The sequence below is a fragment of the Sapajus apella genome, unplaced genomic scaffold, assembly GCF_009761245.1.
Source record: "Sapajus apella isolate SASKATOON/1434 unplaced genomic scaffold, GSC_monkey_1.0 scaffold11, whole genome shotgun sequence".
Classification (NCBI taxonomy): Eukaryota; Metazoa; Chordata; class Mammalia; order Primates; family Cebidae; genus Sapajus; species Sapajus apella.
In genome coordinates, this window is record NW_022436951.1 from 31,719,293 (window position 1) to 31,743,939 (window position 24,647).

Consider the following 24,647-nt stretch of genomic DNA (forward strand, 5'->3'; position numbering starts at 1 on the left):
ACACACACACACACACACACACACACACACACACACACACACACACTTTCTCTGGAGACCCCTGACTAATCCAGGGTGGATGGGATGGGGAAGGAACACTCTGGAAGAACTACATTCATTCATTCCTTCATTCCTTCATTTTGAGACCGAGTTTTGCTCTTGTTGCCCAGGCTGGAGTGCAATGGTGAGATCTTGGCTTACTGTAACTTCTGCCTCCCAGGTTCAAGCCATTCTCCTGCTTCAGCCTCCCAAGTATCTGGGATTATAGGCATGTGCCACCTCACCCAGCTAATTTTGTATTTTTAGTAGAGACAGATTTCTCCATGTTGGTTAGGCTGGTCTCGAACTCCCGACCTTAGGTGATCTGCCTACCTCGGCCACCCAAAGTGCTGGGATTACAGGCGTGAGCCACCGTGCCTGCCCACTACTACTTTCACTCTTTATCCCATATGATTCTGTGCAGTTAGAATTCTTTTTTAAAACGAATCTGTATTCATGAGGAAATTATATCATTTTAATTAACATTGAAAAAAGTACGCAAACACAATGTTTACATTAATAACATCTCATTAAGAAATAGTTTTACAATAACCACTGTAAACAAATGAAAACAAGAGCTGTCTGTGAAGGAAAAAGAAGGGCCAGATGCCACGTGAGGCCCAGCACAGTCCGCGGCAGAAGAAACAGGAGCTGACAAGAGCCAGGGGAGAGACTGAGGCACCAGAGCCCCAGGGAGCCCCAGAGCCACAGTAAGGGAGCCATCATCCTGACGACCCAGGAGAAAAAGGATGTAACCAAGCTCCAGTGTGGGGAAAAAAAATCCAAGAACCAAGAGATTACAGTTAGATGCTCAAAAATCTATTTCCGTAAAACCCCAGAATAACAATAGGTCGGGGGAGATGTCTATGAGACTTTTTGAAAGAATGCAAGAATTCTGGCCTCTAAAGAGCGACTATATTTCTAAAAGGCGGCCATGAGCCCCTGCTAACATATGTGTGAGTTGTTGGGTAAACTATTTTAGGCAAGTTTCAATTATCTCAGGATGTATGAAGACAATGCAGATTAAAATCATCAAGGGTCTAAGAAAAGAATCTTGTGAATCTGTGCTGGGGACGGGGGTGGGCATCCAGGATAAACATCAATGATAGCATTTGATTGCAGCAGCTGCGATGCCATGAGAGAGATGAATTCCCTGTGAGGGGCTGACTTCCTGGTTCAGTTATACGGGTAACGCAGGAATCCTCAGGCAGCGTGAAGGGAAGACTGGCTCAAATGGTCCATTCTGAACGTCTTAGGGAGACGGAGCCTTACCATCTGCCATGGACGGAACGTTTCTGTCCCTTCAAAATTCACATGTTGAAATCCCAGCCCTCACGGGGATGGTATTACAGGATGGGACCGCTGGGTGGTAGCCCGGTCATAAGGGCAGAGCCCTCACAAATGGGATTGGTGCCCTTATACAAGAAGATCCAGAGAGCCGGCTTGCCCTCTCCACCCTGTGAGGACCCAGTGAGAAGGTGTGGTCTAGAAATCAGGCCCTTCATCTTGGACATCCCGGCCTCCAGAACGTTGAGAAGTAAATTTCCATTGTTTATGAGCCAGCTAGTTTATCATATTTCACTCTAGCAGCCTGAATGGACTAAGACATCATCTAATTAAGCTATCTACCAAACAAGGTTCCAAGGGAAAGGATACTTCATACAAGTCTTTAAAATTCTAAGATCTGGCTGGACGCTGTGGCTCACACCTGTAATCCCAGCACTTTGGGAGACTGAGGCGGGTGGATCACAAGGTCAAGGGATCGGGACCATCCTGGCCAACACGGTGAAACTCCGTCTCTACTAAAAAAAAAAAATACAAAAATTAGCTGGGCGTGGTGGCACATGCCTGTAGTCACAGCTACTCAGGAGGCTCAGGTAGGAAAATCGCTTGAACCTGGGAGGTGGAGCTTGCAGTGAGCCAGGATCCTGCTACTGCACTCTAGCCTAGCAGCAGAGAGAGACTCGGTCTCAAAAAAAAAAAAAAAAAAAAAAAATGCTAAGATCCCACAACAGGAGTTCATTGCTTCAATATATCATAGGAAAACAGTGAGTACTGTAGCCTCTAGCCCAGTGCCACAGGCAGGAAGCCTTTCCTTGGGTCTAAAAGGAATGAAAGAGCATGAGAGGGAGACCCCAGGAAGGCAAGGACTCTTCAATGCTTGTGGCTTGTAGAGAAGACAAAGTGTGCACATCAGCTGGCTGTAAATTCTACACTACGTGATGTGTCCAAGGCAAACCCTTCCCGATCAAGTCTCAAGTCTGTCAAATGCACTCAGCTGCAAAGCCCAGGCAGCAAACTCATTTTCTGAAGGGCCTTGTGATATTGTGCTGTAGCTGACCTAGAGTTAGAGCCTGAACAACATCATTTTATAAAAGACAAAGCTGTTTTCCAAAATTAAGTTGTAATGGCTGCCCCATTCTCCTCACAATAACTGCTGGCCTTGGCTTCTGTAAATAAAGCTGCTAGTTTGCTCTGCGAAATAACTACTATGTAAAGCTGCTTAAACTTTGCCTATCAGTAACTGCTCTCTGTGGCCCTAATGTGACAGGCAAGCAGTCCTAACCTACGCCATCTTGGCTCCCACGACTTGTAATAAGCAACTAAGATTTGTGACTTCCATCACTACCCAGACAATGTGTAAACAAATGTTTATCTTGACTTCTGTAAACCACTTAAGTAACAAACGGAATGACAGAAGTCCCCTGGTCCTTGGAATATCCGGAGCCCTCGTCTCCGCCCAGGAGGTGATTTACAGAATCCACTAGCCCTCAGGGTGTCTGAAGCCTTTTCATCCCCATCCCCGCTCCTCACCCCCACTCTCAAGGTGGTTTTTCGGGTATAAAAAGTCTTGGCACCCTCCTTTCGATGCCACAGGTTGGAGAGACATGAGTCCTCTGTGGTCGCCAGCATAATAAAGACCCTGCAATCTGGCATACTTTTGTCTTGGTGTTAATTTCTATGCTCGGTCCAGTAAAACAGTCTCCCCAGGAATTCAGATTTGTCTGCAATTTATATGATATGACATCTATTTTCCTTTAAATACACTCCCTAAGTGTGAGTTTTAGTTCTGAAACCAGATACTTTCTGGGATGTGTCATTAGAAGTTTGGAGGGTAAAGGTCAGGTCCAGGTCTAGTGCAGAGGGGTGGCAAGTGGTCAGGGGAGAGGACTACCTGGGCAGGAGGCAGCCCCCAGGGTCAGTCTCCACAGGTGTGGCCCCAGCACCACAGGCCAGACACCACCTCCTCACTTCCTGCCTCTCCAAAGCCAGCTCAGAATAAAGAATCCCATGGAATGTTCCATGTACCAAACTCTTACCCTGGATCAGTGTTGGGTAAAGCAGGCGAACCACAGAGAAACAGGGACAAACCCCACTGAGCTGCTTGGACTCAGGCAGCCCCTGTTCCAAGGGCCCTTTGGTAGGCACGTATGAGTGTTTATTATGAAAAAAATTCCAAATAGAGAGAAAAGTAAAATAGAAAGACAAACACCCATGTCTTCATTGGTTATAGTAACAGAGGTCAATATTTTGTCATAACTGCTTCAAACTTTTTTTTCTGAGATGGAGTTTTGCTCTTGTTGCCCAGGTTGGAATGCAATGGCAAAATCTCAGCTGACTGCAACCTCTGCCTCCCCGGTTCAAGTGATTCTCCTGCCTCAGTGTCCTGAGTAGCTGTGATTACAGGCATGTGCCACCACGCCTGCCTAATTTTGTACTTTTAGTACAGACTGGGTTTCTCCATGTTGGCCAGGCTGGTCTTGAACTCTTGACCAGGTGATCTACCCACCTTGGCCTCCCAAAGTGCTGGGATTAGAGACATGAGCCACCGTGCCTGATCAACTGCTTCAAACTTCTTAAAGGAATCAACATTACAGAAAAAGTTGAAATGTCTTTTTGTACTGTCCTCCCCAGCCCTCCCAGGGACAATCGCTATTTGGTGCTGCTGTGCATGCTCTGATTTTGCTTTTGAATTCTGTTACATATGCATGTATCCACAAGCAATGTATTTATTTTTATTTATTTATTTATTTATTTTTGCAACAGGGTTGTGCTCTGCTGCCCAGGCTGGAGTGCAGTGGCACAATCTCAGTACACTGCAACCTCCACCCTTCAGGTTCAAATGATTCTCCTCCCTCAGCCTCCCAGATAGCTTGGATTACAGGCTCCCGCCACCAAGCCCAGCTAATTATTGTATTTTTAGTAGAGATGGGGTTTTGGGCCAGGCTGGTCTCAAACTCCTGACCTCAGGTAACCCACCCACATTGGCATCCCAAAGTGCCAGGATTACAGACGTGTGCCACCGTGCACAGCCCAAAGGCAATATATTTAATAGACAGCATTATTTCCTATTTCAAATATTTACACAAAATGCTCTCCATGTACATATGAGCCTGAAACTTGGCTGATTCACGCAGTGCTGGACGTGATCTAGCCAAATCACTGGCAAATGCTTTGTGACTACTGTAGCGTCTCTGCATGTTCACCCACACCCCTAAAACTGAGTATACTGTTTCCAAAGTTCGGTGATTACAAATACAAAGCACCGAAATTAGAACCTTGATCTGCATCTCCTGATGCACCTGAACTGGAAATTACTTGGAATCCTCGTCTGTGTCAGTTTCTCAGAAAGAGCACTATTAACATGTGGGGCCAGATGATTCCTTATTCTGGAGGGGGGCTGTCCCCTGCACTATACAATCCCTGGCCTCTATCCATTAGATGTCAGGAGCATCTTCTACCCTCATTTATGACAACCCAAAATGCCTCCAGACATTGCCAAATACACCCTGGGAAGCAAAATTGCCCCCAGGAGAGAACCAGTGCTCTAGGTGGACAAGCTGGGGGTAGAACATGAGCCAAAGTCCTCTCCAAAGTGGCTGCTACAGCACAACTCCACCACCCATGGGTGAAAGTAACAGCTTCTCTCCATTCTCGCCAATTCCCAATACCTTTTCATTTTCACCAATCTGAAGAGTAAACACTGTTACTACTGTGCTTTTACTTCGCATTCCCGATTGCCAGTAAGACTGGCCGTCTTTCCATGTATCTATTGGCCGTCTGTATTTCCTCTTTGGTAAAGGATTTAATTATGTCTTTGGTCCATTTCCCACTGGCTTCTTTGTCTTTTACTCATTGATCAGTTTGAATTCTCTTTTTTTTTTTGAGACGGAGTCTCACTCTGTCACCCAAGCTGGAGAGCAATGGAGTGATCTCAGCTCACTGCAGCCTCCATCTCTCAGGTCCAAGCGATTCTCCCACCTCAGCCTCCCAAGTAGCTGAGATTAGAGGTGCCTGCCGCCATGCCGAGCTAATTTTTGTATTTTTAGTAGAGATGGGGTTTCACCATGTCGGAGAGACTGGTCTTGAACGCCTGACTCCAAATGATCCACCTGCCTCGGCCTCCCAACATACTGGGATTACAGGAGTGAGCCACAGTGCCCAGCCCAGTTTGAATTCTTTATAATACTCGAGGTCAGTGCTGTCCAATGGAGATATAGGGGGAGGCACAAATGTAATTTAAAAATTTTGGGGGGAGACAGGGTCTTGGTCTGTCACCGGCTGAAGTGCATCACGGCTCACTGCAGCCTTCACCTCCCAGGCTCAAACAATCCTCCCCCATCAGCCTCCCTAGTAGCTGGGACTATAGGTGAGCACCACCACGTCCAACTAATTTTTGTATTTTTGTAGAGATGGGGTTTTGCCATATTACCCAGGGCTCAAGCAATCGGCTCGCTTCTGCCTCCCAAAGTACAGAGATTACAGGCATGAGCTACTGCACCTGGCTGATAATTTTAAATTTTCTAGTGGCCAAATTAATAAAAGCCAAAAAAAAATCCTAATAAATATATTGTATTTAAGTCAACATATCCAAAATATTACCATTTCAAAATGTAATCAATAGGAAAATGTGAATGAGCCATTTTACCTCTTTTGGATGAATCTAGTGCATATTTTACACTCACAGGAACCTCAGTGTCACCGTGTTCAACAGCCACTTGGAGCTACCAGCCACGCTACTGGGCACTACAACCCTAGACACTAAAGCTGGCACTAGGATGGCACTGGCACCTAAGGCTGGCACTAAGATGTGGCAAAGGAGGCCCTGGGGCACCAAATTTAAAGAGGCAGTCCCTCTCAGGCACCACAGAGAGCAGGGGCTCTGTAAATGCTGCCCTGGACCTGAGGCTCTGTCAAGGGTGTGGCTATTGTTTTCTCTACACTACTTGCTTTTCATTTACCACCCATTTTACATTTCGATGCAGTCATTATTTGCGTTTTCCTTTATGGTAATGCTTTCTGTCATGTGTTTAAGTAATTCATCCTATTCAGAAACCATAAAGATATTCCTCTGTATTTAATTCCAAAAGTTTCAAAGTGTATTTTTTTTCATGGTGAGGTCTTGAATGCACCATGGTTTTTATTATAGAGATTCTATGAACACATCCATTCTTTCCCATTGGTGGTCACACCACGCTCAAGCACGTCCCACCTCCCCAGAACAACATGAACCATCTGAGTGTTGCTTCCATTGGTCTAGCAATCTGCCTTGGCCCCAAAGCAATCCTGATTCCTACTGCAGTCCTGTGTTCTGCAGGGAAGAAACTTTCCTTGCTCTTCCCCTTCAGAACTGCCGTGGCTATTTTTTTTTTTTTTTTTTTTTGAGGCGGAGTCTTACTCTGTCACCAGGCTGGGGTGCAATGGCACAATCTCGGCTCACTGCAACCTCTGCCTCCTGGGTTTCAGGGATTCTCCTGCCTCAGCCTCCTGAGTAGCTGGGACTGTAGGCAAGCACTACCACGCCCAGCTAATTTTATTTTATTTTTTTTTTGTATTTTTCTTAGTGGAGACAGGGTTTCACCATGTTGGTCTGGCTGGTCTCAAACTCCTGACCTAAAATGATCCGCCCACCACACCCTCCCAAAGTCCTGGGATTATAGGCGTGAGCCACGACACTCAGGCTGCCATGGCTATTCTTGATTATCAAGCTTCATTTTAAAAATCAAATTCAGTTCTCAATCCTCCTAGAAGGAGTGGTAAAGAAGATTGTGCAAAACACCAGACCGCGGGTCATCAGAGGACGTCTACGACGATATTCTCAGGCTGCCAGGAACAGGCATTTGCTGCTCATCCTAGAGAGGGCTAAAGGAATTCGCTGCTGGGAGGCACTCAGCAACAAGCAAGCAGCTATAAATAAGAACTCACAGAGACTCCGGCAGGAAAACAAGCAGCTGGAAGCTCATTGTCTAATGTGTTTCACTGTCCAAAGCAGACCTTAGTATTCCCTCAAAATGTCCCTGACCACACCCTCCCTTCTCTTCCACTTATACAGTAGCACATCCAGAAGAAGATTCATTCAAGTATGGGCAACGGTCTGTGAAGAAGCTGGTAAAAGTACACACACACACAAAGTGCTTTTTAATTGTTTGAACCAGGACAACTCTGTTGCACCGGATTCACCTGCAGTACTCACTGGCGTCCTTCCATTACCTATTTTCGCCTGCCTTTTGGTAAATTGCATTTCCCCACCCTTTCGGAATTCCGACTTGACCATCTGGCTTGCTTTGGGTAATGAAATGTAAGTGAAATAGCAGGTATCACTTCCAGGAGGAAGTTTTGAGAGACAGGGTACAATGTGCCACTTTCCCTTTTCTCTGCCTTGACTGCCCTTGAAGCTCAGAGATGGATGGCTCTCAGCCTGGGCTCTGAGGTGAGGGCAGACAGAGCAGAGCCCTGCCCCTCCAGCCGGCGCACAAGCGCCTGAATGAGCAAGAGGCAAACCTTTGTTATTTTAAGCCACTGAGACTTCAGGTGGTTTGTTATCACAGCAACATAGTCTATTCTGGGTGACTCTGTGTGTGTGTGTGTGTGTGTGTGTGTGTGTGTGTGTGTGTGTGTGTAACAGTAGTGTACATCTATTCATGTGTCAATGGCTGCCTACTGTTTTTTTTTTTTCCATTGGGAAGAACTGTCCTTTATTTTAAGATTGTGTCTTTGCTACTTGATTGGGCACAAAATGTACTCATAAAATGGCTGGGCGTGGTAGCTCACGCCTGTAACCCCAGCACTTTGGGAGGCCGAGGTGGGCGGATCACTTGAGGTCAGGAGTTCAAGACCAGCCTGGCCAACATGATGAAATCCTGTCTCTATCAAAAATAAAAAATTTTCAAAACGCGCCACGTGTGGTGTCGTACACCTGTAATCCCAGCTATTCAGGACGCTAAGGCCAGAGAATCGATTGAACCCAGGAGGCAGAGGTTGCAGTGAGCCAAGATCGTGCCCTGAACTCCACCCTGGGCAAGAGAGTGAGACCCTGTCTCAAAAATAAATAAATAAATAAAATGATGGGGACATGAGTTTATGACTTTTTAATTTATTTCTTAGCTTGCAAAACAAAAATTTGGCAACTATGTCATGCCATCTATTCCAAAACCATTTGAACCCAGCAGCCTGGGCGCCACTGACCACCTGTGGGCCACACCCATTGCTTCTCAACTTCCTCGTGGCCCCACCAGCTACCGGTGGTTTGGGTTCTCCCTGGTGCGTGCTGTATGTTTTCAGGCCTCCAAGCCTTTGCAGGTGCAGTGGCCTCCGCCTGGGATGCCCTTCCTCCCTGCCCCAGCCCCATCACTGAGTCAGCCTGCACATTTCTGAGTCTCCTGCCAGTATGGCCCCAGCCCTTTGATGCCCATGTCCTCTCACTGTCACGGGACTGCCGTTCACACACCAGCCCACACTCAACAATTCGCTCCAAGGGGCGGCAGATCATGTCTTTTTAAATTTGTTTCCCAAGTACCTGACATCTACAAGGTACTCAATAAGCATTTCCTGAATGAAGGCACACGCCCCGGAATAATACACAGCTTACTCTAAACTGAGGACCGACACACAGTGATGTGGGCTTGTGTTTCCTCTACAGTCAAGAAAGGAAATGACTTCACGTCCCAAGGGACCTCAAAGAAGCAGCTGTCCTTCAGCATGGTGTCACTCTCGGTAGCTTCACCCAGATCTGGGGATGAGCAATGTAGATCTGAAAGCAAGAGCCAAACTCAAAAGAAAATGAAAGAACTCCACTTGGAGGGGTTCACTGCAGAGACACCGACGGTATGCCAAGAGCTGGGTGCGGTGGCTCACACCTGTAATCTCAGCACCTTGGGAGGCCAAGGCGGGAAGATCGCTTGAGCCTAGGAGTTCAAAAGCAGCCTGGACAACATAATGAGACTTATCTCTATAAAAAAAATTTAAAAACTAGCCAGGTGCAATGGTGCACACGTGTACTCCTAGCAATTTGGGAGGCTAAAGTAGGAGGATCACTCGAGCCCAGGAGTTGGGAGCTGCAGTGAGCTATGATCATGCTACTGCACTCCAGCCTGGACAACAGCCCCTGTCGCCCTGTCTCAAAAAAAAAGGAGGTCAAGAGATCTATATCCGTATAAAGATCTGTAAGTACAAAGCCTAAAAACCACCCAAATATAAAACATACATCAGGAGATGTCTGGCTAATGAAATACATGCTATGGAGGCCAGGCACAGTGGCTCTCTCCTGTAATCCCAACAATTTGGGAGGCTGAGGCAGGCAGATCATCTGAGGTTGGGAGTTGAGACTAGCCTGGCCAACATAACATGTTGGATTTACGACTTTAGATTAGTAATGTTTGAAACTACTACTTTGTTCAACTGTATTCCCTCTGCCAAGTTCATGTATATACCTAATCTATTTCTATCTCAGAGGCCCGTCTAATCTTCCCAACACTGGGAGTGGTTTCCATGCAGTGATCTTACAAGCATTCTGTGATGAAAGAAAACTATGCCTGTTAACAGTTGACCTGCAGGCAGTGACTGTCAGTAACAATTACATGTTCTTCTGACCATGGATTCATTTAATCTCTTTGAAATTAAGCTTGGATTTTTTAAAATGAATGTACAAAGCTCAGCAGAGAACTTGAAGGAAATAGCAAGGCTAGAAGAGCAGAATATAGAAACTCACTTGGCCAGGCATGGTGGCTCATGCCTGTAATCCCAGCACTTTGGAAGGCCAAGGTGGGTGGATCACCTGAAGTCAGGACATGGTGAAACCCTGTCACTGCTAATAACACAAAAATTAGCTAGGCATGGTGACAGGTGCCTATAATCCCAGCTACTTGGGAGGCTGAGGCAGGAGAATCACTTGAACCCAGGAAGCGGAGGTTGCAGTGAGCCAAAATCTTGCCACTGCACTCCAGCCTGGGCAATAAGAGCAAAACTCCATCTCAAAAAAAAAAAAAAAAAAGAGAAAGAAAGAAAGAAAGTCACTCAATGACTCAATAAGAAAGAGTTCATGCAGGGGATGAATTACAACAGCAAAAAGCATGGACCCTTTCCTTGTACCATGTATGTCTGCCATGAGCACACTTTTCTTATTCATTCCACACCCTGTACTTTTAATATTCACAACCACAATTGCGCTAGCCGGCCTCCTGGATGGCCCCCGTGAGCTTTGCTGCCTCCTGGTATTCATACCCTTGGTGATCACCTCCCATGCTGAATCGGGGCTGGGCCCATATGGCAGGAGTAATGGTGTGCGCCTTCCAAGGCCAGGTGCTAAGAGATCCTGCAGCTTTCTCCCTGTCTCCTGGATTGCAGGCTCTTGAGGAAGCCGGCTGCCATGCCTGTGGACGCTCGAGCAGCCCTGTGGAGAGACCCACAGAGAGAGGAGCTGAGGCCCCCAGCCAACTGCCAGCACCAATATGCCAGCCATGAGAAGGAGCCACTTTGGAAGGCAACCCTCTGGCCTCAGTCAAGCCCTCAGACAACTACAGGCACAGCCAACATCCCACTGCAGCCCACGAGAAACCCTCAGTCAGAACTGCCGGCCAGGTTCCCACATTCCCGAGCCACTCCCACTTTCCCGAGCTATGGACACTGTGAGAGAAAATACATGATCATTATTATTTTAAGCCACTATGTTTTGGGGTGATGAATGTAGCTTTAGATAATACAAATATCAACAAGTCATAAGGGTAGAATAATGACAAATTCCAGTTACAATCTTCCAAAGCTTGTCATATTAACACATAATTCTATGTTCCTGTCTTGAGAACTGATCATTCATTAAAGTTGAATATAGGTTTACACAAGAAAATATATAATATAGCATATTGGTATTTTATAGTCACTGAGACCTACTAGATGTTATGTTAGGTGCAGCTAGATTAGATATAATTAATGCCACAAATCAGCTAAGAAAATTCCTCTCTGGCTTCACTATATTCCCAGAAGACATCAGAAGAGTGTTCTATTTTTCTTAAAAACATTCTCTTTTGGCCGGGCGCAATGACTCACACCTGGAATCCGGGCACTTTGGAAGGCTGACGTGAGCAGATTGCTGGAGGTCAGGGGTTTGAGGCCAGCCTGGTCAACAGAGTGAAACCCCATCTCTACCAAAAAACACAAAAATTAGCCAGGTATGGTGGTGCATGTCTGTAGTCCCAGCTACTTGGGAGGCTGAGGCAGGAGAATCGCTTGAACCCAGGAAGTAGAGGTTGCAGTGAGCCGAGATCGTGCCATTGCATTCCAGCCTGGGCAGCAGAGAAAGACTGTCTGAAAAACAAAAATAAAAAAATAAAGCCAGGCGCAGTGGCTCATACCTGTAATCCCAGCACTTTGGGAGGCTGAGGTGGGTGGATCACGAGGTCAAAAGTTTGAGACCAGCCTGGCCAACATGGCGAAACCCCGTCTCTACTAAAAATACAAAATTAGCCAGGTGTGGTGGTGCTCACCTGCAGTGTGACTCTAAAGGCTGAGGCAGGAGGATCGCTTGAGTTTGGGAGGTCAAGGCTGCAGTGAGCTGTGATCATGCCACTGCACTCCAACCTGGGTGACAGACTGAAACACTGTCTCAAAAAAAAAAAAAAAAAAAAAAAAAAGACAAGCAATCAATGAAAAGCAAATTGGGCCTTTCAGGATCTATAGACTATGATCAGCTTTACAAGTTCCTTGCCAAACGTTGCATGAAATTTCAAGAAAGGAGTCTAAATTGTTCACTCATTTCAGACTCAAAGATTTGAAACCCTTTTTTCTGTCGAGTGGTTCCCGCTCTGGAGGCTCCCAGCCGGCTGCTCTGCTCTCAGAGCAGGCTCTCAGGCGACAGCATGGTCTACTCAGGAGAAATAAAACTCTCCAACCATTTTCGAGGCAATGTTTTCCAAATACTCGGCCTGTCATGCACAAATACTGGTCCTGCCTCACAAAAAGTCTGGCACAATTTAGTCCAACCCAACCCGATGGATGCAGAATTAACAACCTGGCTAATGATTGAGCCAAACCACCTGTTTATTATTTTCTGCTGGGCGCAGGTTTGACTTTGGCCCCACATAGTACAGTCCCAGGACCAGCGGCATCAGTGTCACCTGGGAACGTGTTAGAAATGCAGACTCTCAGGCCTCAGCCTAGGCTCCTGGCCGGGAGCCGTCAATTACTTTTGTCTGCAGGACATAAAGTGTGAGCACCCTATGCTGACGCTCCGGGATGGGCAGTGATGGTGTGGCCTCTACACCCAGGTGCCCAGGCTGCTCAGTCACCCCTCAGGAACACAGGACACAGAGCTCAGCTTGTGTTCTTGTTCATTTTTATTTGATTGGCTTTCTCTCAGTGGGGAAATGCACCTTCCTTCTTGCCCCGCCCAGTCTCTGCTATACACAAATCCAAACAAATTCTTCCCTAGTCCTGGCCTCGGTGCCTATAGCACTTCCTCACGTGCCCCCTAACTGGTCTTGTTCTCATCTGCACCAGCTCCGGGTGCTCCACCCGAGAATCATCTCTGGCCCCACAGGGAGACATGGCAGTTCCTTGTCATACACAGGCTGAGGTGGAGTGACCAAAAGGAGAAGAGCAGATCTCGAGATATTGTGGCTTATACTTTGTCCTACAGATTTAGGCATATATAGGTGTGGTCACACTTAAATTGTGTGATGAAGCCAGCACATCCATGGAGAGCGTGCCCAGCAGGGAGGAGCGCTGCACAGCCTTCAGCTGGCTGTAGTCAGCACCCATGAGCACTTACTTATTCATCATCCAGCAGGCTTACTGGCCCCCGGCTGGGTGCTGAAAATACAAAGATCCGTTGAAATGTGAGTCCCTCCGCTCAGGACATTCAGTCTGGGGAAGGAGGTGGAGATGTAAACAATGACAATGCCAGCCTCTGCCCAGGGGACAGTGAGAGCACAGATGACTGGCAGCTGGCCCAGGCTGGGAGGAGCTGGCACCCAGCCAGGCTGAGCCTCTTAGCCAAACAACAGCAGGAGGTCCACAGTGCCAGAGAGGATGGGGACCGTGTCCCAAGCGGGAGGCAAACGTGTGCAAAGGCGTGGAGCTGACAAGTGGGGAATTCTGGGTCATGACAGGTTCCCACAGAGCGCTGAGCAAGCTGAAGGGCATCCAAAGCTGGTGGGAACCACGCAGGGTCTTAGAAAGCATCGTGACCAGATTTTCCTGCTAAATATCTGGCTCTCAGGTGGGAGCTGGTGTGGGAGGAGAGAGCCTTGACATTTCCTTCTATTTTCGAAACATTCTTTAAATATATATATGCCCCCTCACCCTATTCTTTTAAAACTGAGTTGGCAACCCATTTGTGATTGAAGATGTAACTGAAACTGACATCTGTCTGTCTGACTCATAGCTGTCAAAGCGGTGGCTTCCACATGACATTCTGGGCTTTGGGACATCTATTTCGCAGGTGTTCATTGATGTCTTCTAACTTGATTTTTTTTTATGTACAAAACTTAAATAGTAACCTTTTCCAAAAGCGAAAGGGCTCGACATTGTTAGTCACAGAAAAATGCAAATTAAACGCACAATGAGATACCACCATACACCCACCAGAATGGCTAAAATTAAAAAGACTGACAATACCAAATGTTGGCAAGGGTGTGGAACTCTCATGTTCCCAGCAGGTGGGAGTGTAAAATGGAAGAACCACATTGGGAAACTGGTGGTTTCTATTAAAGTTTAACACATGTCTACCTTATAACACAGCAATTCCATTCACAGACACACTCTCAAAATACATTAAAGTCTATATCCACATGAAGATGTGGACAAGAATGTTCAGGACAGCTTTATCTGTAACATCCAAAAATTGCAAACAACCCAAATATTCACCAAGAGACTAGCTAAGCAAAGTCTGCTATAATCAACCCTAGGATACTACAGAGCAACAAAAGGAGAACGAAACCCTGATCATCACAGCAACACCAGTGAAACTCACGCATATGACACTGAACAAAATATCCCAAACACCAAAAAGTGCATGCTGTTTGATTCCATTTAATGAAATCCAAGGACAGGCAAGATTAATACTGTATATGGTAATAAAAAATAGTGAAGAGGGTTATTAGAAAGTGGCACAGAGAACTTTCTGGAGTAATGGAATGATATCTTAATCTGTGATATTTACATGTGCATGTTCATTTGTGAAAATTCATTGAACTATACCCTTAAGAGTTAGTTGTACCTTTCACTGTATGCAATCTCTCAATGAAGTAATGACAGCAGAAAAAGCAACTTTGCCACCGCAGTTATACAAATGGTAAATAAGCCTATGAAAAAGTGCTCAACATCATTAGTCACTGAGTCGCGAAAAATGCTCATCTAAACCAGAGTAAGAAACCACTTCACCCCTGTGGTGGTGATGAAAATGCACTTCACCCCATTAGGATGGCTACTATTTACAACACACCAATATACAGAAAATAACAAGTGTTTGGTAAGGATGGGAAGACACTGAAACCCTTGTAAATTGCTGGTCAGAGTCTAATGCAGTGCAGCCACTGTGGGAAATGGTTTGGTTGTTCCTCAGAAAGGCAAACATAGAATTGCCATATGATCCAGTAATTCCACTCCTAAGTATATTTCCAAATGAGTTTCAAGCAGAGGCTGAAACAGAGATTTGTACACTCATGTTCATAACAGCATTATTCTCAATAGTGAAAACGGGAATACCCAAATGTCCATCAACAGATAAAAGAATTAGCAAAATGTGGTATATACATATGATGGAACATTATTCAACCTTTAAAGAAAAAGGAAAATGCGGATACATTTATAACATAGATGAACACTGAGAACATTATGCTAAGTGATATAACCCAGATACAGAAAGACAAATATTCTATGATTCTATTTATGCAAATATCTAGAATAGGCAAATTCATAAAGACAGAAGGTAGGTTAGAGGTCGCCAGGGGCTGAGGGAAAAAGGGAAGGAGGAGGAAGAGGAACTGGGGAGGAGAGGGATGATAGAAACACTTTGGAAATAGTGGTAACGTTTGCACAACATTGCAAATGCCACTGAATTGTACACTGGTTACAATGGTTAAAATGAACAGTTTTATGTTACATATATTTCACCACAATTTTTAAACTTAGTAACAGAATGTGCCTCAAACTATCGCGTTGTATACTTTAATGGATGAACTGTCAATAAAGCTGTTAAATAGGGAAAGAAAAAAAAAGCAACCTAGAGGTACACACAACATGGCTAAATCCCAAAACCTTTATGTTGAGTGAAAGGATCCAGGCACAGTGGAGCACACACTGTGTGATTCCCCTGAAGTTTCAGTACTGGCTCAACTAATCCACGGTGACAGAAATGTGAACAGGTCTTTGCCTCTCATGGGACAGGGACTGAGTAGAAAGGGGCAAGGGGAAATTTACTGTGGTGATAGAAATGCTCTATGTCTTGAGTCGGGGGATGACTGCACAGGTGCATATATTTGTCAAAATCAAAGAGCTGGTTGTTTAGAATTTGTGTGCTTTATCACATGTCAATTATACCTCAACAAAGTATTTTTTCTTTTCCTTTTCTTTAAGACAGGATTTCTCCATGTTGCTCAGGCTGCTCTCAAACTTCTGGACTCAAGCGATTCAACCACTTCAGGCTCCCAAAGTGTTGGGATTATGGGCATGAGCCACCACATCTGGCTAACCGAGTATCATTAACACAAAATATGACCCGCCAGGTGTAGTGGCTCATGCCTGTAATCCCAGAACTTTGGGAGGCTGAGGTGGGAGGATTGCTAGAGCCCAGGAGTTCCAAGACTAGTCTGTGCAACATAGTAAGACTGTCTCTAAACATCTTTAAATTTTTTTAATTGAAAAAAAAAAAAAAAAACCGTGGCCAGATGCAGTGGCTCATGGCTGTAATCCCACCACTTTGGGAGGCCGAGGCGGGTGGATCACTTGGGGTCAGGTGTTCAAGACCAGACTGGCCAACATGGTGAAACCCCATCTCTACTGAAAATACAAAAATTAGCCAGGTGTGGCAATGCACACCTGTAATCCCAGCTACTTGGTAGGCTGAGGCAAAAGAATTGCTTGAACCTGAAGACAGGCAGAGGTTGCAGTGAGCCAATATTGTGCCATTGTGCTTCAGCCTGGGCAACAGAGCAAGACTCCACCTCAAAACAAAACAAAACAAAACACTGTAAAATATGGTGAAAATGCAACAACGCACTGAGAGTGCCAGCAGGGGCAGGCTAGAAGTCAGAAAGCACTCAGAAGCCTCCTAGGAGTCACCAGGTAGAGATGAAGCCACTAAATGGGGTGGCTGCATCCAGGTGCTGAGAGGAGAAAGTAAACTTAGAAGAGATGGAGGCTGCAGAAGAGACACCTTCTTCTCCATCCAAGACACACCTGGATTGGGGTGGGGGATGGGAGGAAAAAGTAGTAGTGATTGGCTTCTGACTTGGGCCCCTCAAAAGGATATCAAAGTCATATGAAAGAAAAGGAAGACAGCAAGAAGTCTAGTACTGGTAAACAAGTCAAGATCCAGAAATCCAAAACAAAAAAGAAAAATCACATGCATATACAAGATATAATCAACTTGCATTAGCAGTTCATATTAGAACACATAATTAGATTGTGCTGTTGTCTGAGAGACTGTTATGATTTCAGTTCTTTTGCATTTGCTGAGGAGTGTTTTACTCCTGATTATGTGATCAATTTTAGAGTAAGTGCCATGTGGTGATGAGAAAAACATATATTCTGTAGTTTTGGGGTGGTGCATTCTGTAGATATCAGGTCTGCTTGATCCAGAGCTGGGTTCAGGTCCTAAATATTTGTTAATTTTCTGTCTTGATGATCTAATATTGTCAGTGGGGTGTTAAAGTCTCCCACTCTTATTGTGTGGGAGTCTGTCTCTTTGTAGGTCTCTAAGAACTTGCTTTATGAATCTGGGTGTTATGTGTTGGGTGCATATGTATTTAGGATAGTTAGGTCTTCTTATTGAACTGAATCCTTTACCATTATGCAATGCCCTTCTTTGTCTTTTTTTATCTTTGTTGGTTTAAAGCCTGTTTTGTCAAAAACTAGAATTGCAGCCCCTGCTTTTTTCTGTTTTTCATTTGCTTGGTAAATTTTCCACCATCCCTTTATTTTCAGCCTATGTGCATCTGTGCATGTGAGGTGGGTCTCTTGAAGAAAGCATACTGATGGGTCTTGACTCTTTATCCAGCTTGCCTTCTGTGTCTTTTAATTGGGGCATTTAGCCCACCTACATTTAAGGTTAATATTGCTATGTGGGAGTTTGATCCTGTCATCATGATGCTAGCTGGTTATTTGCAGACTTGTTTATGTTGTTGCTTCATAGTGTCACTTGTCTGTGTACTTCAGTGTGTTTCTGTAGTGGCTGGTAATGGTTTTTCCTTTCCATAAGAGCTACCTTCAGAAGCTCTTGCAATCCAGGCCTGATGGGGACAAATTCCCTCAACATTTGCTTGTCTGAAAAGGATCTTATTTCTCCCTCACTTATGAATACTTAGTGGATACTTGGGTGGATATGAAACTGAGTTGGAATTTTTTCTCTTTGGGAATGTTAAATATTGTCTCCCAATCTCTTCTGGCTTGTGGGGTTTCTGCTTAGAGATCCACTTTTAGTCTAATGGACTTCCCTTTGTAGATAACCTTGCCTTTCTCTCTGGCTGCCCTTAACGTTTTTGCCTTCATTTCAACCTGGGAGAATCTGATAATGATGTGTCTGGGGGTTGACTGTCTCATGGGACATCTTACTGGGTCTCTCTGCATTTCCTGAATTTGAACGCTGGTCTGTCTTGCTAGGCTGGGGAAGTTCTCACAGATGGTTTCCTGAAGAATGTTTTCCAAATTGGTTCCATGCTTCCCATGTCTTTCAGGTACCCCAATCAGTTATAGGTTCAATCTCTTTACATAATCGTATATACCATGGATACTATGCAGCCATAAAAAGGAACAAGATTATGTCCTTTTCAGGAACATGGATGGTGCTGGAAGTCATTATCCTCAGCAAACTAATGCAGGAACAAAAAACAAACACTCCATGTTCTCACTTATAAGTGGGAGCTGAATGATGACAACACATGGACACACAGCAGGGGATGAATGCACACAGGAGCGTGTCAGGGGCCGGGGAGGGAGAGCATCAGGAAGAATGGCTCGAGAATGCTGGGTTTAATACCTAGGTGATGGGCTGATCTGTGCAGCAAACCACCATGGCCTCGGCACACCACCTATGTAACAAACCTGCACATCCTGCACATGCCTCAGAGCTTAAAAGTTGAGCAAATAAAATGAAAGCAAGCATAATTAATTTTAAAGCGTGCTGGCACATAATTAAGTCATGCTGTTGTTTTGGTTTGGCTTAGGTTTTTCTCTGAATTGGAACAATCTGTTCAGCTTATGCCAAAAACTGAGATCCCCCAGGCACAGGCGAAACATGATCTTTTCAAACTTTTCCATGAGTCAGCGAAGGCAGTTTCACTCGAGTCCTGGGACACGTAATTCCAGGAAGCGCTTCGCCTGCCCTGGTACACTCAGCCTTCTCCCTCTCCAGTTTCAAGCCATCACACCTGCTCGTTCACAGAGGAGGCAAAAAATGGATGATGGACAGAGATTTCCAGAGTCATGATCATCCAGATGACGGCCACTAGAAAAGACGGAGAAAATATCCAGGGCTGCAATGCAGGGATGAGCCCGGGAAGACGGCATCGCGAGCAACGACTGAACCTCTGAAGATTCGTTTCATCTCTTAAGGGGTGTCCAGGCCTCTCCTCTGCACATCAGGCCCCACTCGAGGATTCTGAGCCCTACTCCTTCAGTTACGCAGTAACTGCCTGTAGTAGGTTGAACTGAATCTCCTAGAAAAGATATGTCCACATCCCAACCCCGGTCCCTGTGAATGAGACTCTGTTGGGGAACAGCATCTTTACAGATCATAATTAAGGATGTGAAGATGAGATCATCCAGGAGATGAGACACAGATGTGCAGGGAGGACAGATGAGGACAGAGGCAGGGAATGGAGCAAGGCTGCCACACACCACAGAAACCCTGCTCCAGCAGAGGGAGCGAGGCCCTGCTGTCACCTGGACTTCAGACATCTGGCCCCCAGAATTGTGAGAGACTCCACTTCTGACGTTCAAGCCATCTACTCTGTGGTCATCTGTCACAGCAGCCTTAGGAAAAAACTCCACTGCCTATCTGGCACCACACCACCCATGTCCTGCAAGCCAGTCCTCCACCTGGCCTCCTCCCTCCTCTCCTGCTCAGGATGTCACCCTCGGGGCTGGCCCCCAACAGGCACCTGCCTCTGGCCTGTCTCCCCTCCACCCTCCACAGCCACAGGACACACTCTCTAGAGACAGCGATCCATGTCTGATGTTTTCTTCCTGCTTAAAAACACCCGTTCCTGCAACTCTTGAGTGACTTGCCGTAGGAAAAGCCCAGGACTGGCCCTGCTGGGTTCCACCAATCACCTGGGGAGTGAAATCCCATCTGCTCAGCCCAGCTCCTTCAACTCTATCTACAATTCGCCCATCCTCTACCAAGTCCACCACCACTCCTGCTGCCCGTACCTGGAATCACTTTCCTATGCCCCACATGCAGTCAAATCATGCTTTCCCCTGAGGCCCCCACATCAGGTTTCCCAATGCAGAATCCCGCCCACGTCGCAGGCAGCTCTGGGTTCCTGTCCTGTATCAGTGACTTCCTTTCCTGTTACCTCATTTTCTGCTGAGGAGTCATTCTCCTTAGGTTCCCATCTTACCCCACCTAACTGGTCAAATACCCTCTGAGGGCTTCAATTTTGAGGCCATGAACCTCTTGTGGCTCCCAGGGCCTTCCAGAACACGTGCCCTTGGTAGCATAGGGATGAGAGCACGCACGAAGGGAACAGGTAGAAAAAAGGATGTTTGTTTTTAAAACGCATATTTTCTGCAGCAATGGAGATCAATAAACAAATACGTGATACTTTAAACATCCCCCCACCCCGAATAAGAAGTAAGAAAAAGCTTTAAATAAGGAATAGATCTGTGACAACGACGAGAATTCCTGCCCCTGGAGAGGGGAGAAAAATCCCTATGAGCCGACAGCTCCCACACGTGTTGGCTCCTTGCTGTTGAGTCTCTGAGCTTTGCTCTCTGCAGAGACTCCGGAGCAGGTTCTGTCTTGCCACAGGACCACAATTTGGCTCAGAGCCAGCGCAGGCCTTGGGTCTGAAAAAACTGTAGCTCGACAGGCCAAGGGTAGCCTTGTAGCAGAAGAGATGAACTCTCCTCAAATGGGAGAGGTTCATGGGAGGTGAGGGTGAGCGACTTGGGAGGGGTTGTGTTGGGAGGGGTGGGGGTTTGTGCTGGAATGGGGACCCAGGTGAGCCAGGGTCAGGGGAGTTGAGTCAGGGTGAGAGGGCTGAAGAGTAAGTGGGAAATTGAATCAGGGTCTCATGTGAGCCCCCCTAACCGGGAGGTGGTGACTTGGAGCGGGGCTGGAGAGGGGAAGTCTCAGGGCTCTGGAGGTGAGCTAGGGTTGTGGGAGTTGGGCTGGAGTCGTGGTGAGCAGAAGGCTGAGCCAGGGTGGGTCTGGGATGAGCAGGGTCGGGTGTGGACTGAGATGGGGAGGAGGTACACGGGTGCAAGGGACCAAAGGCACCAAACAGTCAATGTCATACAACAAATGTGCAGATGAGCACTGCGCGGAGCTCTCCACACGAAGTCGGTGTCTAAAGGGAAGGAGAGTATTCGCTCACTGCAGATGGGGCAGTGCATTCACTGACGGTGCAGGTTTTGCTTTATTTTGTTTTTTCTTAAAACAGTTAATAGTTAATGCTTTAAAAAAAAAAGTAACACAGAGTAAAATACATTATCTGCTATAATAATTTAAAATGTGTTATTGCACAGAAAGAAAAGGTAGTCCTAGCACGCCAGGTGACTTTTCAAATAACAACAGTTGTAGTGTTATGACAATGTAAGTTTTACTTGGTTTCTTCTTTTAGAATCAAATTATAGATAAAGTTGAAATAACTAAGATAATAATTAAGATCCAAAAAAATGTTAGCCTCGTAAGTGGAAGGCTAGTGAAGACAATATGAGGGGTGGATATGGGGCAGTGGGAAAAGGTTAGGAAGGTCCTTACCTAACAGAGAAGTCAGGAAATACCAGCTGGAATTGATGGAAAAGGAACTGGGGTTGAAATAAAATATATAAGAGCAGGGTGCAGTGGTTCGTGCCTGTAATCCCAGCACTTTGGGAGACTGAGGCAGGCAGATCACCTGAGGTTGCGAATTCGAGACCAGCCTGACCAGCATGGCGAAACCCCGTCTCTACTAAAAATACAAAATTCGCTGGACATGGTGGCACATGCCTGTAATCCCAGCTACTCAGGAGGGTGAGGCAGGAGAATTGCTTGAAACGGGGAGGTAGAGGTTGCAGTGAGCCAAGAGTGTACCACTGCACTCCAGCCTGGGCAACAAGAGTGAAACTCCATCTCAAAAAAGAAAAAAAAATACACACACACACACACACACACACACACACACACACACACACACACGAAACTAGAAGACTACATATAAAAATTATGGGTGGATGGGTCTGATCAGAGGGGTGAAAAGGGTGGGTCAGCAAAAATCTCTACCTACCATGGCACAGAATCATCCCCACTGCCTCAAATGGACAAATCAAGACCAGCCAGATGATCAGGTGGCAGTCAGTAGGGAGGGGACCGCCAGAGGAAATGAGAGCAGGAACAGTGGCAAGTGACGGCACTGAGAAGCAGACGGGTAGGGTAGCCAGGAGGCCTGGGGTCTCTCACTTCAAGCTCCTCTGCAGGATTCTGTTTTCTTTTCTTTTCTTTTTTTTTTTTCTTTTTTTTGTCACCCAGGCTGGAGTGCAGTGGTGCAATCTTGGCTCATTGCAACGTCCACCTCCCAGGTTCATGCGATCCTCATGCTCAGCCTCCCAAGTAGCTGGGATAACAGGCGCCCGCCACCACGCCCAGCTTATTATTTTATTTTATTGTACTTTTTTGTATTTTTCGTAGAGATGGGGTTTCCCCATGTTGATGAGGCTGGTCTCGAACTCCTGACCTCAGGAGGTCCGCCTGCCTTGGCCTCCCAAAGTGCTGGGATTACAGGCATGAGCCACCTCACCCGGCCAGGATTCTATTTTCTATCACATATATGCTCTGTTTAACAAAAATGAGAGACAAGAAAAGTAGAATACTAACAAGAATAAAGTTTTACCACAAATTAGTGAGAAAAAAATAAAGCAGATGGCCCAAAATAAGACCCTGTCTTTAAAGCAGAACATGCATTACAGAAGCAATCTGGGCAATGATGGGTGACTCACCAACACTGCAGGAAAAGTTGATTACTGAGCAGTAAGCACACACACCATAAATCAAAAGATAATACGAAAGGACTAAAATGTTAAGAGCAAACCTAAATCTGTACATACATACATACTTATATCCTAAAATAGTTTACTGATAGAGATAAGAGATTCAAAAGCTAAAAATAATGAATAACATAACAATAAATATGTAAATGTACTTTACTACATAAATACAATATTCCCTTATATAAAAATCATAAGTAAAATTGAAAGAAAAAGAAAAAAGAGCAATCAAGATTAATGACAGTCACAGGATGATTTAAATACCAACAGAAATATTGTATTAAATATCAGCATAAATGCACCAACAGCACAATTTTCAAGGGTAAGAAATGAATATAAAAAACAAGAAATACAGGTTCATGCCTGTAATCCCAGCATTCCAGGAGGCCGAGGCTGGCAGATCATGAGGTCAGGAGTTCAAGACTAAGCTGGTCAATATGGTGAAACCCCCATCTCTACTAAAAATACAGAAAAAATTAGCTGAGTGTGGTGGCAGGCACATGTAATCCCAGCTATTCAGGAGGTTGAGGTAGGAGAATCCCTTGAACCTGGGAGGCAGAGGTTGCAGTGAGCCAAGATCGAGCCACTGCACTCCAGCCTGGACAACAGAGTGAGACTCTATCTCAAAGGAAAAAAAAAAAAAAAAAAACACTAAAAAAACTTTACATGGCTATTTCTAGAAACTTGGCTTAGAAACAGCATTTTGAAGCAATGTAGCAAGAACAGAAACCATAAAGAAATAGATACATCTGACTACACGAAAATTTAAACCTTCTCAGCAAAACAACAGTGTAATCAAAGTAAAAAGGCAAATGACAGGGACTCTCACTTTCAGCTCTGAGAAACTGGCTTCAATCAGAGGTACTTTTCCTCCGAGAACAACTGAATACTTTTTTTCCCTAAATATCCATTTGGAAGCATCCAGTTTCCAAGACAACCAGGACTTGCCGGCCTGACTATATCCCCGGAAGAAGGCGGAAGTCCTGAGATGAGCTTTCCCTAAGGGCATTTCCTGAGTCCTCAGGCTGGGTGCTGAGAAACCAAGCACAGAGCAGTAGTGAAGGGTAAGAAGAATTAAGCAGAGTCTGTTATACTCTCAAAAGGTTTGCAGGGATGAGTATCCAACCTTTTGGCTTCCCTGGGCCACAGTGGAGGAATTGTTTCGGGCTATACATAAAACATACTAATATTAACAATGGCTGATGAACTAAAACACACACACACACACACACACACAGACACACCTCATAATATTTTAAGGAAGTTTACAGATTTATGTTGGGCTGCATTCAAAACCATCCTGAGCCTCATGCAGCCCGAGGGCCACAGGAATGAGCTTGGATTAAGGAGACAAAAGTGGCATTCATGGTCTGCCCAGGGCATATTTCTATAGGAAGCCAAAAGAGCTATCCCCTAGAAGACAGGCCAGAGAGACACCAGATCTTATAAAAACTGCAACCCAGCCTGCAATCTTCTGTCCCACTCTGTCTGCCAGAAGCAAATTAAATACTCCCTGGACAAGGTAACACAATCTAGTGCTACTTCAATTTTCATACACAAGGTCTAGCATTCCAAAACTGACCAGATGTATCAGGAGACGGGGCCAAGAGAGAAACAGGCAACAGAAAACATGCCCAGAGGATCCAGACATTAGAATTATCAGACTTTAAAATAACTAATATGTAAAAGCAAATAATGACAAATGAAGAAATTTATCAGAGAACTAGAATCAAATAAAAATTTTAGAAAAACAACATAATTGAAATTAAGAATGTAAAAAGCAATTAAATAGTAGATTAGGGTAAAGATATAATTAGTGAATCAAAAGATAAGATTAATCAAAAGTGCCCAGAAAAATTGTTTTAAAATATTTAAAAGACAGCCGGGCGCGGTGGCTCAAGCCTGTAATCCCAGCACTTTGGGAGGCC

The 24,647-nt window shown here is 45.4% G+C and overlaps 1 protein-coding gene and 1 long non-coding RNA gene across 2 annotated transcripts in view; one reads left to right on the plus strand and one right to left on the minus strand.

The window, feature by feature from the left end:
* The window catches only part of LOC116552370, a 25,388-nt gene extending 9,275 nt beyond the window's left edge, over window positions 1–16,113 (plus strand). Inside the window, exons 2-3 of the long non-coding RNA XR_004269352.1 lie at window positions 13,480–13,495; window positions 16,101–16,113. This is a non-coding gene — a long non-coding RNA (uncharacterized LOC116552370). The remainder of the gene's footprint in view (window positions 1–13,479; window positions 13,496–16,100) is intronic.
* ANKRD33B (ankyrin repeat domain 33B) overlaps window positions 1–24,647 on the minus strand; it is a 92,451-nt gene that overhangs the window by 44,050 nt on the left and 23,754 nt on the right. The gene's annotated exons all lie outside the window — the stretch shown is intronic.